This window comes from Festucalex cinctus, chromosome 2 (genome assembly GCF_051991245.1).
Source record: "Festucalex cinctus isolate MCC-2025b chromosome 2, RoL_Fcin_1.0, whole genome shotgun sequence".
Lineage (NCBI taxonomy): Eukaryota > Metazoa > Chordata > Actinopteri > Syngnathiformes > Syngnathidae > Festucalex > Festucalex cinctus.
In genome coordinates, this window is record NC_135412.1 from 45,100,705 (window position 1) to 45,114,704 (window position 14,000).

General features: G+C 39.1%; 1 protein-coding gene across 1 annotated transcript in view; it reads left to right on the forward strand.

Moving 5' to 3' along the window:
• Positions 1–14,000, forward strand: part of LOC144014872 (myosin-7B-like) — a 508,753-nt gene that overhangs the window by 29,389 nt on the left and 465,364 nt on the right. The gene's annotated exons all lie outside the window — the stretch shown is intronic.

A 14,000-nucleotide genomic window follows, 5' to 3' on the forward strand; every position in this document is an offset into this window, starting at 1 on the left:
ATATTGTAACTTTTCGCCAAAGGGCGTGGCCGCTACGGTGCCGCAAAGTCTGAAGATTTTTCGTGAAAATAAAAGCTGCATTAACTTGACCGAGATGATCCTATCTTCTCAAAATTTCACACATTTGATGAGAGTCCAGCCCTAAAGACATCTACGAACTTATATTTCATCTAACTGATAGCGCCACCTAGTGGCAATTTTTTTTCTTACGAATTTTCTTCTACGTTTTTCTCCAAACACGTTAACTGGACCTACCTCATATTTGCTCAGATGAGGGTTTCGGCCTTCATGATGTCACAACACGAAGTTTGTGAGTTTTCGTGAATTGCTGTGGGTGTGGCTAAGCGCTGTTCACCAAGAAAACAACGCCAGTTTTGAGGGTCTAAACATGCACAGAAACTCATGAAACTTGGCACACACATCTGGCCTGGTAAAATGAGCAATATTTTATTGTTGATTGTGCTATTTTTACAAAAATGACTCAATAGCGCCCCCTAGAAGTTTTTAACGAAGCAGCCCCGGTTGTAAATTAAAAGCAATATCGTGAATGAAGGATATGCTTAATAACTCCACGGTACATGCTCCAAAAAAATCCCACACTTGACATGTATGTTTAGAGTCAAGGCTTGAAGGTATCCCTATGACAACATTTTTTGTGGCCTTTTTCAGGGGTCATATTTTAACGAACCCCTCCTACAAAATTTATCCGACTGTCTTCAAACTTGGTGTGTTTCATCTTAAGATGTTTAAGATGCAAAGTAATCGAAAGTTTTTTATTTTGTAACACGCTGTTGCCATAGCAATGCATTGTTTGCCAAGTGCTGCTTTTTTTTAATTTTTTTTATTATTATTCTTCTCCGCAAACAATCGCATTTTTGAGACACTAAACGTGAACGAAAACTCACCAAACTTTACACGCACATCAGGCCTGGCGGAAAATTTGATATTTTAAAGTCGCCATACATGATAACAGAAAAATGGCTCTGTAGCGCCACCTACATAGGTTTAACGGATCCCTGTCCCGCTACGATTGTCCTACGGCTACGAAAATTGTGTGGCACCTGGAGCACATCCAGATGAACAAAAACCTCTTTGATAGTTGTACCCTAAAATAGACAGGAAGTGAGGTATGATCATTTGAATGTCCAATTTTGGCCTATTTTTGCACATTTACAGGGGTCATACTTTTGCCCACTTCTCCTACACGGTTAACCCGATTGAGTTCAAACTTGGGATGTACCATCTCAACACCTGGGACAACACCATGGTAAAAAATCTAAAGTTTTTGAAGTACTATATGACGGCGGCGGGGCATCAAATTTAGAGTTTCAAAATTCTTACTTAACGTAGTATTGCCGGTTGTACGTTTAACCGAGAGCTACGAAAATTGGTACACATATGTAACAGACTATGATCTACAAAAAAGTCTGTTGGTGCCATATGCTAAACCCAACAGGAAGTACGCCAGAGGCGGGGCATCAAATTTTGCGTTTAAAAATTCTTAATTAAAGAAGCATTCCCGGCTGTACGTTTCACCTAGAGTTATCAAAATTTGAAGACATATGTAACAGCCCTCAAGGTACAAAAAACTCTTTTTGAACCATGTGCTAAACCTAACAGAAAGTTCACCATTTTGATTTACTTTGGAACGTGTTGCCATTTTTTTGGCCATTTCATAGGGGTCTTATTTTAACGAACTCCTCCTACAGAGTTTATCCCATCTTCTTCAAACTTGGTGTGATTCATCTTAAGATGTTGAAGATGAAAAGTTATTGAAAGCTTTTTATTTTGTCGCACGCTGTTACCGTGGCATGCACTTGTTTGCAAAGGAAAAAAATTCTTCTTAATGAAGAATTCCCAGTTGTACGAAGCAGCTAGAGCTACGAAAATTTGTAGACATATGTAACAGCCCACAATGTACAAAAAAGTATCTTGGTGCTATGTGCTAAACCCAACAAGAAGTCCCCCAGGGGCCGGGCATCAGATTTTGAGCTAAAAAAAAAAACTCCTCTTTAACGAAGCATTCCCGGTTGTACGTTTTACCTAGAGTTACCAAAATTTGAAGACATATGTAACAGGCCTCGAGGTACAAAAAACTCTTTTTGAAACATATGCTAACCCCAACAGGAAGTCCGCCATTTTGATTTACTTTGGAACGTGTTGCCATTTTTTTGGCCATTTCATAGGGGTCTCATTTTAACGAACTCCTCCTACAGAGTTTATCCGATCATCTTCAAACTTGGTGTGATTCATCTTAAGATGTTGACGATGAAAATTTATTGAAAGCTTTTTATTTCGTCGCACGCTGTTGTCGTGGCATGCACTTGTTTGCAAAGGAAAAAAAATCCTTCTTAATGAAGCATTCCCAGTTGTACGAAGCAGCTCGAGCTACGAAAATTTGGAGACATATGTAACAGGCCACGATGTACAAAAAAGTCTCTTGGTGCCATGTACTAAACCCAACAGGAAGTCCCCCAGGGGCCGGGCATCACATTTTGTGCTAAAAAAAACCCTCCTCTTTAACGAAGCATTCCCGGTTGTACGTTTCACCTAGAGCTATGATAATTTGGAGGCATACATAAGAGCCCACGATGTACAAAAAAGTCTCTTGGAACCAAATGCTAAACCAAACAGGAAGTCTGACATTTTGATTTACTTTGGTATTTGTAGCCACTTTTTGTGGCGTTTTATAGGGGTCATATTTTTTGCAAAACTTATCACATCGTCTTCATTCTTTGGCATGTTTCATCTTGAGATATTTAAGATGAAAAGTTATTGAATTATTTTATTTTGTCACACGCCTTTGCTGTAGCGGTGCATTGTTTGCAAATAAATTTTTTTTGAGAGTCTAAACATGGGCAAAAACTCACAAAATTTTGCACACAGATCAGATCTCTCACGAACATGAATATTTTATAATTTGTTGTGCAATTTGTAATAAATGGCTCAATTGCGCTGTCTCGATATTTTTATGAAGTATATTCGATTATATGGTTCAGGTAGATGTGTGAATATTGGGAGGCATACCTATCAGCCTAATACCTCCAAAAATTATTCTATAGCCATGTGCCAATCCATTTTGATTGTATTTTAATTGTGCATCATTTTTGGCCTTCCATGAAACTTTGCAAACACAAAGCATGTCAAAAACATTTACAATTTAGACGGTTTCCTATGAAACAGTACCCCAACATGCCAGTTCCCCGACATGCAAATACCCCAATGTGGCCCGGGTTGCGAGGGCCCTTTATAGCTGCTCGCAGCTCTAGTTAGGGCCCGAGCAGCGACCGCTGCGAGGTCCCTATTGTTTTTGTAAAAATTATTATTATTATTATTATTATTATTATTATTATTATTAGGGCCCGAGCAGCGACCGCTGCGAGGTCCCTATTGTTTTTGTAAAAATTATTATTATTATTATTATTATTAGGGCCCGAGCAGCTACCGCTGCGAGGTCCCTATTGTTTTTCGATCGGATTATTATTATTATTATTATTATTATTCTTCTTCTTCTTCTTCTTCTTCTCCGTAAACGATCACGATTTTGGGTACCTAAACATTTACGAAAACTCACCAAACTTTGCACACTCCTCAGGCCCGGCGAAAAATTTGATATTATGAAGTCGTCATAACAACGCGACTCTATAGCGCCCCCTAGCATAGAAAAATAAAAACCAAGCCCCGCATGTTTGAGCTAGAGCAACGAAAATTGGCAGGCACGTGTAGCACCCCGAGACGCACAAAAAAGTCTATTGGGACCATGTAGCTAAAATGTACAGGAAGTGAGCTATGAATTTTTTAATGTCCAATTTTGGCCTATTTTGGCACATTCACTGTGGTCATGCTTTTGACCCCTTTGCAAACATTTTTCATCCAATTGACTTCAAACTTGGCATTTATCATCTCAAGACCTGAGAGAACAACTGGGGAAAAAATCTTGCCTTTTCGAAATACTATATGACGGGGGCGGGGCATCAAATATTGCCTTTAAAATTTCATTTGTCCAGAAAGAGCAAATGCTTAATAACTCCCATGTTCAAGCTCCAAAAAATCTCAAACTTATCAGGCAACTTAATAGTCACGGCCTGAAAACATCTATATGATAAAATTCAGTTATCCATGTAGCGCCACCTAGTGGTAACAATAATTGTCATACTTTACGTTTTTAGCTACTGTGCTGAGCTCGTTGAAGGGATCCAGTTGAAAATTGGTCAGAAAAGCCTTAAGATGTTGATCATGCCCCACACCGAATATTGTAACTTTTCGCCAAAGGGCGTGGCCGCTACGGTGCCGCAAAGTCTGAAGATTTCTCGTGACAACAAAAGCTGCATTAACTTGACCGAGATGATGCTATCTTCTCAAAATTTTACACAATTGATGAGAGTCCAGCCCTAAAGACATCTACAAACTTATATTTCATCTTACTGATAGCGCCACCTACTGGCAATTTTTTTTCTCACGATTTTTCTTCAATGTTTTTCTCCAACCATGTTAACTGGACCTACCTCATATTTGCTCAGATGAGGGTGTCGGCCTTCATGCTGTCACAACATGAAGTTTGTGAGTTTTCGCGAATCGCTGTGGGCGTGGCTAAGCGCTGTTCGCCAAGAAAACAACGCCAATTTTGAGGGCCTAAACTGCCACAGAAACACACGAAACTTGGCACACACAGCTGGCCTGGCAAAATGAGCAATTTTTTATCGTTGATTGTGCTATTTTTACAAAAATGACTCAATAGCGCCCCCTAGAAGTTTTTAACGAAACAGCCCCAGTTGTACGTTTAAGCAAGAGCTACAACATTTTTTAGGTGTATGAGGAAGCCCAAGACCTACAAAAAAGTCACTTGGACCCATATGCTAAAATGAACAGGAAGTGAGCTACGAATTTTTGAATGTCCCATTTTTGACGATTTTTGCACATTTACAGGGGGCATACTTTTGCCCACTTCTCCTACACGTTTCATCCGACTGACTTCAGACTTGACCTGGACCATGTCAAGACCTGAGCCAACGACAGGGGGAAAAATCTTGACTTTTCGAAATACTATATGATGAAGGCGGGGCATCAAAATTTGTGTTTCGCACTGAAAAAGGATATGCTTAATAACTCCCCGGTACATGCTCCAAAAAATCCCAAACTTGACATGTATGTTTATCATCAAGGCCTGAAAGTATCTCTATGACAACATTCAGTTATATATGCAGCGCCACCTAGCCCTTGAGGCATAAAAAAAAAATACCCCACATACGGTATTTTGTACAAAAAATGTAAACTCATTCTAAGTGTGATAACTAAGTCATTTATGAATATTCTTTTAGTTTCCACCACTCAAAATGTTCACTGGCATCAGACTTATCCAAACATATATATATTTTTATTTATTTTTGATAGCCTCTGTGGACATTAAAAGCAATATCGTGAATGAAGGATATGCTTAATAACTCCCTGGTGCATGCTTCAAAAAATCCCAAACTTGACATGTATATTTATAGTCAAGGCGTGAAGGTATCTCTATGACAAAATTCAGTTATAAATACAGCGCCACCTAGCCCTTGAGGCATATATATATATATATATATAAAAAATAATAATACCCCACATACGGTATTTTGTACAAAAAATGTACACTCATTCTAAGTGTGACAAATGTTGAGGGTTTCGGCCTTCATGATGTCACAACACAGAGTTTGTGAGTTTTCGCGAATTGCTGTGGGCGTGGCTAAGCGCTGTTCGCCAAGAAAACAACGCCAGTTTTGAGGGTCTAAACATGCACAGAAACTCATGAAACTTGGCACACACATCTGGCCTGGTAAAATGAGCAATATTTTATTGTTGATTGTGCTATTTTTACAAAAATGACTCAATAGCGCCCCCTAGAAATTTTTAACGAAGCAGCCCCGGTTGTACGTTTAAGCAAGAACGACGAATATTTTTAGGTGTATGAGGGAGCCCAAGACCTACAAAAAAGTCTCTTGGGCCTACATGCTAAAATGAACAGGAAGTGAGCTACGAATTTTTGAATGTCCCATTTTTGACGATATTTGCACATTTACAGGGGGCATACTTTTGCCCACTTCTCCTACACGTTTCATCCGACTGACTTCAGACTTGACCTGGACCATGTCAAGACCTGAGCCAACGACAGGGGGGAAAATCTTGACTTCTCGAAATACTATATGATGAAGGCGGGGCATCAAACTTTGTGTTTCGAACTGAAAAAGGATATGCTTAATAACTTCCCAGTACATCCTCCAAAAAATCCCAAACTTGACATGTATGCTCATAGTCAAGGCCTGAAGGTATCTCTATGACAACATTCAGTTATATATGCAGCGCCACCTAGCCCTTGAGGCAAAACAAAAAAATACCCCACATACGGTATTTTGTACAAAAAATGTAAACTCATTCTAAGTGTGATAACTAAGTCATTTATGAATATTCTTTTACTTTCCACCACTCAAAATTTTCACTAGCATCAGAACTATCCAAACATACGTATTTTTTATTTAGTTTTATTTATTTTTGATAGCCTCTATTGACGTTAAAAGCAGTAACGTGAATGAAGGATATGCTGAATAACTCCCCGGTACATGCTCCAAAAAATCCCACACTTAACATGTATATTTATAGTCAAGGCCTGAAGGTATCTCTATGACAAAATTCAGTGATAAATACTGCGCCACCTAGTCCTTGAGGCATTAAAAAAAAAAAAAAAAAAAAAAAAAAAAAACGGTATTTTGAACAAAATTTGTGAACTCGTAAGTGTTATAACTAAGTCATTTATGAATATTCTTTTACTTTCCACTACTCAAGATGTTCACTGGTATCAGACCGATCCAAACAACAGTAGTTTTTTTATTCAGTTTCATTTTTTTTTATCGCCTCTATGGACAATAAAAGCAACATTGTGCAATGAGTACAAGCGATGATGGGTATACATACTTTTGCAAAAAAAAAAACAGTCAGGTCAACTCATTCCCTAAAAATAAAAAATGAAGCTGATTTTTGCACATCTTGACAATCACCAAAACACATTGAGCTTGTCACACACATCACACCTGGCAAAAAAAAAATCACATGTAAAGGTTTGTCATGCCATGTTCAAAGAAATTTTGCTCATAATGTGCCAGTACCCCAACGTGCGAGTACCCCAACGTGCAAGTTCCCCAACGTGCAAGTACCCCAACGTGGCCCGGGCTGCGAGGGCCCTTTATAGCTGCTCGCAGCTCTAGTTATTATTATTATTCTTTATTCTCCGCAAACAATCGCGATTTTGGGTACCTAAACATTCACGAAAACTCCCCGAACTTTGCACACTCCTCAGGCCCGGCGAAAAATTTGATATTATTAAGTCGTCATAACAATGCGACTCGATAGCGCCCCCTAGCGTAGAAAAATAAAAACCAAGCCCGGCACGTTTGAGCTAGAGCAACAAAAATTGGCAGGCACGTGTAGCACCCCGAGACGCACAAAAAAGTCTATTGGGACCATGTAGCTAAAATGTACAGGAAGTGAGTTATGAATTTTTTTATGTCCAATTTTGGCCTATTTTGGCACATTCACTGTGGTCATGCTTTTTCCCCCTTTGCAAACATTTTTCATCCAATTGACTTCAAACTTGGCATTTATCATCTCAAGACCTGAGAGAACAACTGGGCAAAACATCTTGCCCTTTTGAAATACTATATGACGGGGGCAGGGCATCAAATATTGCCTTTAAAATTTCATTTGTCCAGAAAGAGCAAATGCTTAATAACTCCCATGTTCAAGCTCCAAAAAATCTCAAACTTCTCAGGCAACGTAATAGTCACGGCCTGAAAACATCTATATGATAAAATTCAGTTATACATATAGCGCCACCTAGTGGTTACAATAAATGTCATACTTTACGTTTTTAGCTACTGTGCTGAGCTTGTTGAAGGGATCCATTTGAAAATTGGTCAGAAAAGCCTTAAGATGTTGATCATGCCCCACACCGAATATTGTAACTTTTCGCCAAAGGGCGTGGCCGCTACGGTGACGCAAAGTCTGAAGATTTTTCGTGAAAATAAAAGCTGCATTAACTTGACCGAGATGATCCTATCGTCTCAAAATTTCACACATTTGATGAGAGTCCAGCCCTAAAGACATCTACTGACTTATATTTCATCTAACTGATAGCGCCACCTAGTGGCAATTTTTTTTCTTACGAATTTTCTTCTACGTTTTTCTCCAAACACGTTAACTGGACCTACCTCATATTTGCTCAGATGAGGGTTTCGGCCTTCATGATGTCACAACACGAAGTTTGTGAGTTTTCGCGAATTGCTGTGGGTGTGGCTAAGCGCTGTTCGCCAAGAAAACAACGCCAGTTTTGAGGGTCTAAACATGCACAGAAACTCATGAAACTTGGCACACACATCTGGCCTGGTAAAATGAGCAATATTTTATTGTTGATTGTGCTATTTTTACAAAAATGACTCAATAGCGCCCCCTAGAAGTTTTTAACGAAGCAGCCCCGGTTGTACGTTTAAGCAAGAACGACGAATATTTTTAGGTGTATGAGGGAGCCCAAGACCTACAAAAAAGTCTCTTGGACCCATATGCTAAAATGAACAGGAAGTGAGCTACGAATTTTTGAATGTCCCATTTTTGACAATTTTTGCACATTCACAGGGGGCAGACTTTTGCCCACTTCTCCTACACGTTTCATCTGACTGAGTTAAGACTTGACCTGGACCATGTCAAGACCTGAGCCAACGACAGGGGGAAAAATCTTGACCTTTCGAAATACTATATGATGAAGGCGGGGCATCAAAATTTGTGTTTCGCACTGAAAAAGGATATGCTTAATAACTCCCCGGTACATGCTCCAAAAAATCCCAAACTTGACATGTATGTTTATCGTCAAGGCCTGAAGCTATCTCTATGACAACATTCAGTTATATATGCAGCGCCACCTAGCCCTTGAGGCATAAAAAAAAAATACCCCACATACGGTATTTTGTACAAAAAATGTAAACTCATTCTAAGTGTGATAACTAAGTCATTTATGAATATTCTTTTAGTTTCCACCACTCAAAATGTTCACTGGCATCAGACTTATCCAAACATATATATATTTTTATTTATTTTTGATAGCCTCTGTGGACATTAAAAGCAATATCGTGAATGAAGGATATGCTTAATAACTCCACGGTACATGCTCCAAAAAAAATCCCAGACTTGACATGTATGCTTATAATCAAGGCCTGAAGGTATCTCGATGACAACATTCAGTTATAAATACAGCGCCACCTAGCCCTTGAGGCTTATATAAAAAAAAAAACCACATACGGTATTTTGTACAAAAAAAATTTAAACTCATTCTAAGTGTGATGACTAAGTCATTTCTGAATATTCTTTTAGTTTCCACCACTCAAATTGTTCACTGGCTTCACACCGATCCAAACGTATGTACGTTTCCATTTTGTTTTATTCATTTTTGATTGCCCCTTTGGACAATAAAAGTAACATTGTGCAATGAGTACAACGAGCGATGATGTATATATACACTTTTACAAAAAATACCAATCAGGGCAACTCATTGCCTAAAAATAAAAAAGGACGCTGATTTTTGCAGGTCTTAACAATCACCAAAACCCGTTGAGCTTGACACACACTGGCAAAAAAAATATTCTACATGTAAACGTTTATTATGCCATTTTCAAAGAAATTTTGCTTCCAATATGCCAGTACCCCAACGTGCCAGTACCCCAACGTGCCAGTACCCTAACGTGCAAGTACCCCAACGTGCAAGGACTCCAACGTGGCCCGGGCTGCGAGGGCCCTTTATAGCTGCTCGCAGCTCTAGTTAGGGCCCGAGCAGCGACCGCTGCGAGGTCCCTATTGTTTTTCGTTCGAATTATTATTATTATTATTATTATTATTATTATTATTATTCTCCGTAAACGATCGCATTTTTGAGTACCTAAACATTCACGAAAACTCACCAAACTTTGCACACTCCTCAGGCCCGGCGAAAAATTTGATATTATGAAGTCGTCATAACAACGCGACTCTATAGCGCCCCCTAGCGTAGAAAAATAAAAACCAAGCCTGGCACGTTTGAGCTAGAGCAACGAAAATTGGCAGGCACGTGTAGCACCCCGAGACGCACAAAAAAGTCTATTGGGACCATGTAGCTAAAATGTACAGGAAATGAGCTATGAATTTTTTTATGTCCAATTTTGGCCTATTTTGGCACATTCACTGTGGTCATGCTTTTTCCCCCTCTGCAAACATTTTTCATCCAATTCACATCAAACTTGGCATTTATCATCTCAAGACCTGAGAAAACAACTGGGCAAAAAGTCTTGCATTTTCGAAATACTATATGATGGGGGCGGGGCATCAAATATTGTCTTTAAAATTTCATTTGTCCAGAAAGAGCAAATGCTTAATAACTCCCATGTTCAAGCTCCAAAAAATCTCAAACTTCTCAGGCAACGTAATAGTCACGGCCTGAAAACATCTATATGATAAAATTCAGTTATACATATAGCGCCACCTAGTGGTGACAATAAATGTCATACTTTACGTTTTTAGCTACTGCGCTGAGCTCGTTGAAGGGATCCAGTTGAAAGTTGGTCAGAAAAGCCTTAAGATGTTGATCATGCCCAACACCGAATATTGTAACTTTTCGCCAAAGGGCGTGGCCGCTACGGTGCCGCAAAGTCTGAAGATTTTTCGTGACAATAAAAGCTGCATGAACTTGACCGAGATGATCCTATCTTCTCAAAATTTCACACATTTGATGAGAGTCCAGCCCTAAAGACATCTACGAACTTATATTTCATCTTACTGATAGCGCCACCTAGTGGCAATTTTTTTTCTTACGAATTTTCTTGTACATTTTTTCTCCAAACACGTTAACTGGACCAACCTCATATTTGCTCAGATGAGGGTTTCGGCCTTCATGATGTCACAACACGAAGTTTGTGAGTTTTCGCGAATCGCTGTGGGCGTGGCTAAGCACTGTTCGCCAAGAAAACAACGCCAGTTTTGAGGGTCTAAACATGCGCAGAAACTCATGAAACTTGGCACACACATCTGGCCTGGTAAAATGAACAATATTTTATTGTTGATTGTGCTATTTTTACAAAAATGACTCAATAGCGCCCCCTAGAAATTTTTAACGAAGCAGCCCCGATTGTACGTTTAAGCAAGATCTACGAAAATTTTTACGTGTATGAGGGAGCCAAAGACCTACAAAAAAGTCTCTTGGACCCATATGCTAAAATGAACAGGAAGTGAGCTACGAATTTTTGAATGTCCCATTTTTTACGATTTTTGCACATTTTCAGAGGGCATACTTTTGCCCACTTCTCCTACACGTTTTATCCGACTGACTTATGACTTGACCTGGACCATGTCAAGACCTGAGCCAACGACAGGGGGAAAAATCTTGACCTTTCGAAATACTATATGATGAAGGCGGGGCATCAAAATTTGTGTTTCGCACTGAAAAAGGATATGCTTATTAACTCCCCGATACATGCTCCAAAAAATCCCAAACTTGACATGTATGTTTATCGTCAAGGCCTGAAGCTATCTCTATGACAACATTCAGTTATATATGCAGCGCCACCTAGCCCTTGAGGCATAAAAAAAAAATACCCCACATACGGTATTTTGTACAAAAAATGTAAACTCATTCTAAGTGTGATAACTAAGTCATTTATGAATATTCTTTTAGTTTCCACCACTCAAAATGTTCACTGGCATCAGACTTATTCAAACATATATAAATCTTTATTTATTTTTGATAGCCTCTGTGGACATTAAAAGCAATATCGTGAATGAAGGATATGCTTAATAACTCCACGGTACATGCTCCAAAAAAAATCCCACACTTGACATGTATGCTTATAATCAAGACCTGAAGGTATCTCGATGACAACATTCAGTTATAAATACAGCGCCACCTAGCCCTTGAGGCTTATATAAAAAAAAAAAAACACATACGGTATTTTGTACAAAAAAATGTAAACTCATTCTAAGTGTGATGACTAAGTCATTTCTGAATATTCTTTTAGTTTCCACCACTCAAATTGTTCACTGGCTTCACACCGATCCAAACGTATGTACGTTTCCATTTTGTTTTATTCATTTTTGATTGCCCCTTTGGACAATAAAAGTAACATTGTGCAATGAGTACAACGAGCGATGATGTATATATACACTTTTACAAAAAATACCAATCAGGGCAACTCATTGCCTAAAAATAAAAAAGGACGCTGATTTTTGCAGGTCTTAACAATCACCAAAACCCGTTGAGCTTGACACACACTGGCAAAAAAAATATTCTACATGTAAACGTTTATTATGCCATTTTCAAAGAAATTTTGCTTCCAATATGCCAGTACCCCAACGTGCCAGTACCCCAACGTGCCAGTACCCTAACGTGCAAGTACCCCAACGTGCAAGGACTCCAACGTGGCCCGGGCTGCGAGGGCCCTTTATAGCTGTTCGCAGCTCTAGTTATTATTAGGGCCCGAGCAGCGACCGCTGCGAGGTCCCTATTGTTTTTGTAAAAATTATTATTATTATTATTATTATTATTATTATTATTATTATTATTCTTCTTCTTCTTCTTTATTCTCCGCAAACGATCGCGATTTTGGGTACCTAAACATTCACGAAAACTCACCGAACTTTGCACACTCCTCAGGCCCGGCGAAAAATTTGATATTATTAAGTCGTCATAACAATGCGACTCGATAGCGCCCCCTAGCGTAGAAAAATAAAAACCAAGCCCGGCACGTTTGAGCTAGAGCAACAAAAATTGGCAGGCACGTGTAGCACCCCGAGACGCACAAAAAAGTCTATTGGGACCATGTAGCTAAAATGTACAGGAAGTGAGCTATGACTTTTTTTATGTCCAATTTTGGCCTATTTTGGCACATTCACTGTGGTCATGCTTTTTCCCCCTTTGCAAACATTTTTCATCCAATTGACTTCAAACTTGGCATTTATCATCTCAAGACCTGAGAGAACAACTGGGCAAAACATCTTGCCTTTTTGAAATACTATATGACGGGGGCGGGGCATCAAATATTGCCTTTAAAATTTCATTTGTCCAGAAAGAGCAAATGCTTAATAACTCCCATGTTCAAGCTCCAAAAAATCTCAAACTTCTCAGGCAACGTAATAGTCACGGCCTGAAAACATCTATATGATAAAATTCAGTTATACATATAGCGCCACCTAGTGGTTACAATAAATGTCATACTTTACGTTTTTAGCTACTGTGCTGAGCTTGTTGAAGGGATCCAATTGAAAATTGGTCAGAAAAGCCTTAAGATGTTGATCATGCCCCACACCGAATATTGTAACTTTTCGCCAAAGGGCGTGGCCGCTACGGTGACGCAAAGTCTGAAGATTTTTCGTGAAAATAAAAGCTGCATTAACTTGACCGAGATGATCCTATCTTCTCAAAATTTCACACATTTGATGAGAGTCCAGCCCTAAAGACATCTACTGACTTATATTTCATCTAACTGATAGCGCCACCTAGTGGCAATTTTTTTTCTTACGAATTTTCTTCTACGTTTTTCTCCAAACACGTTAACTGGACCTACCTCATATTTGCTCAGATGAGGGTTTCGGCCTTCATGATGTCACAACACGAAGTTTGTGAGTTTTCGCGAATTGCTGTGGGTGTGGCTAAGCGCTGTTCGCCAAGAAAATAACGCCAGTTTTGAGGGTCTAAACATGCACAGAAACTCATGAAACTTGGCACACACATCTGGCCTGGTAAAATTAGCAATATTTTATTGTTGATTGTGCTATTTTTACAAAAATGACTCAATAGCGCCCCCTAGAAGTTTTTAATGAAGCAGCCCCGGTTGTACGTTTAAGCAAGAACGACGAATATTTTTAGGTGTATGAGGGAGCCCAAGACCTACAAAAAAGTCTCTTGGACCCATATGCTAAAATGAACAGGAAGTGAGCTACGAATTTTTGAATGTCCCATTTTT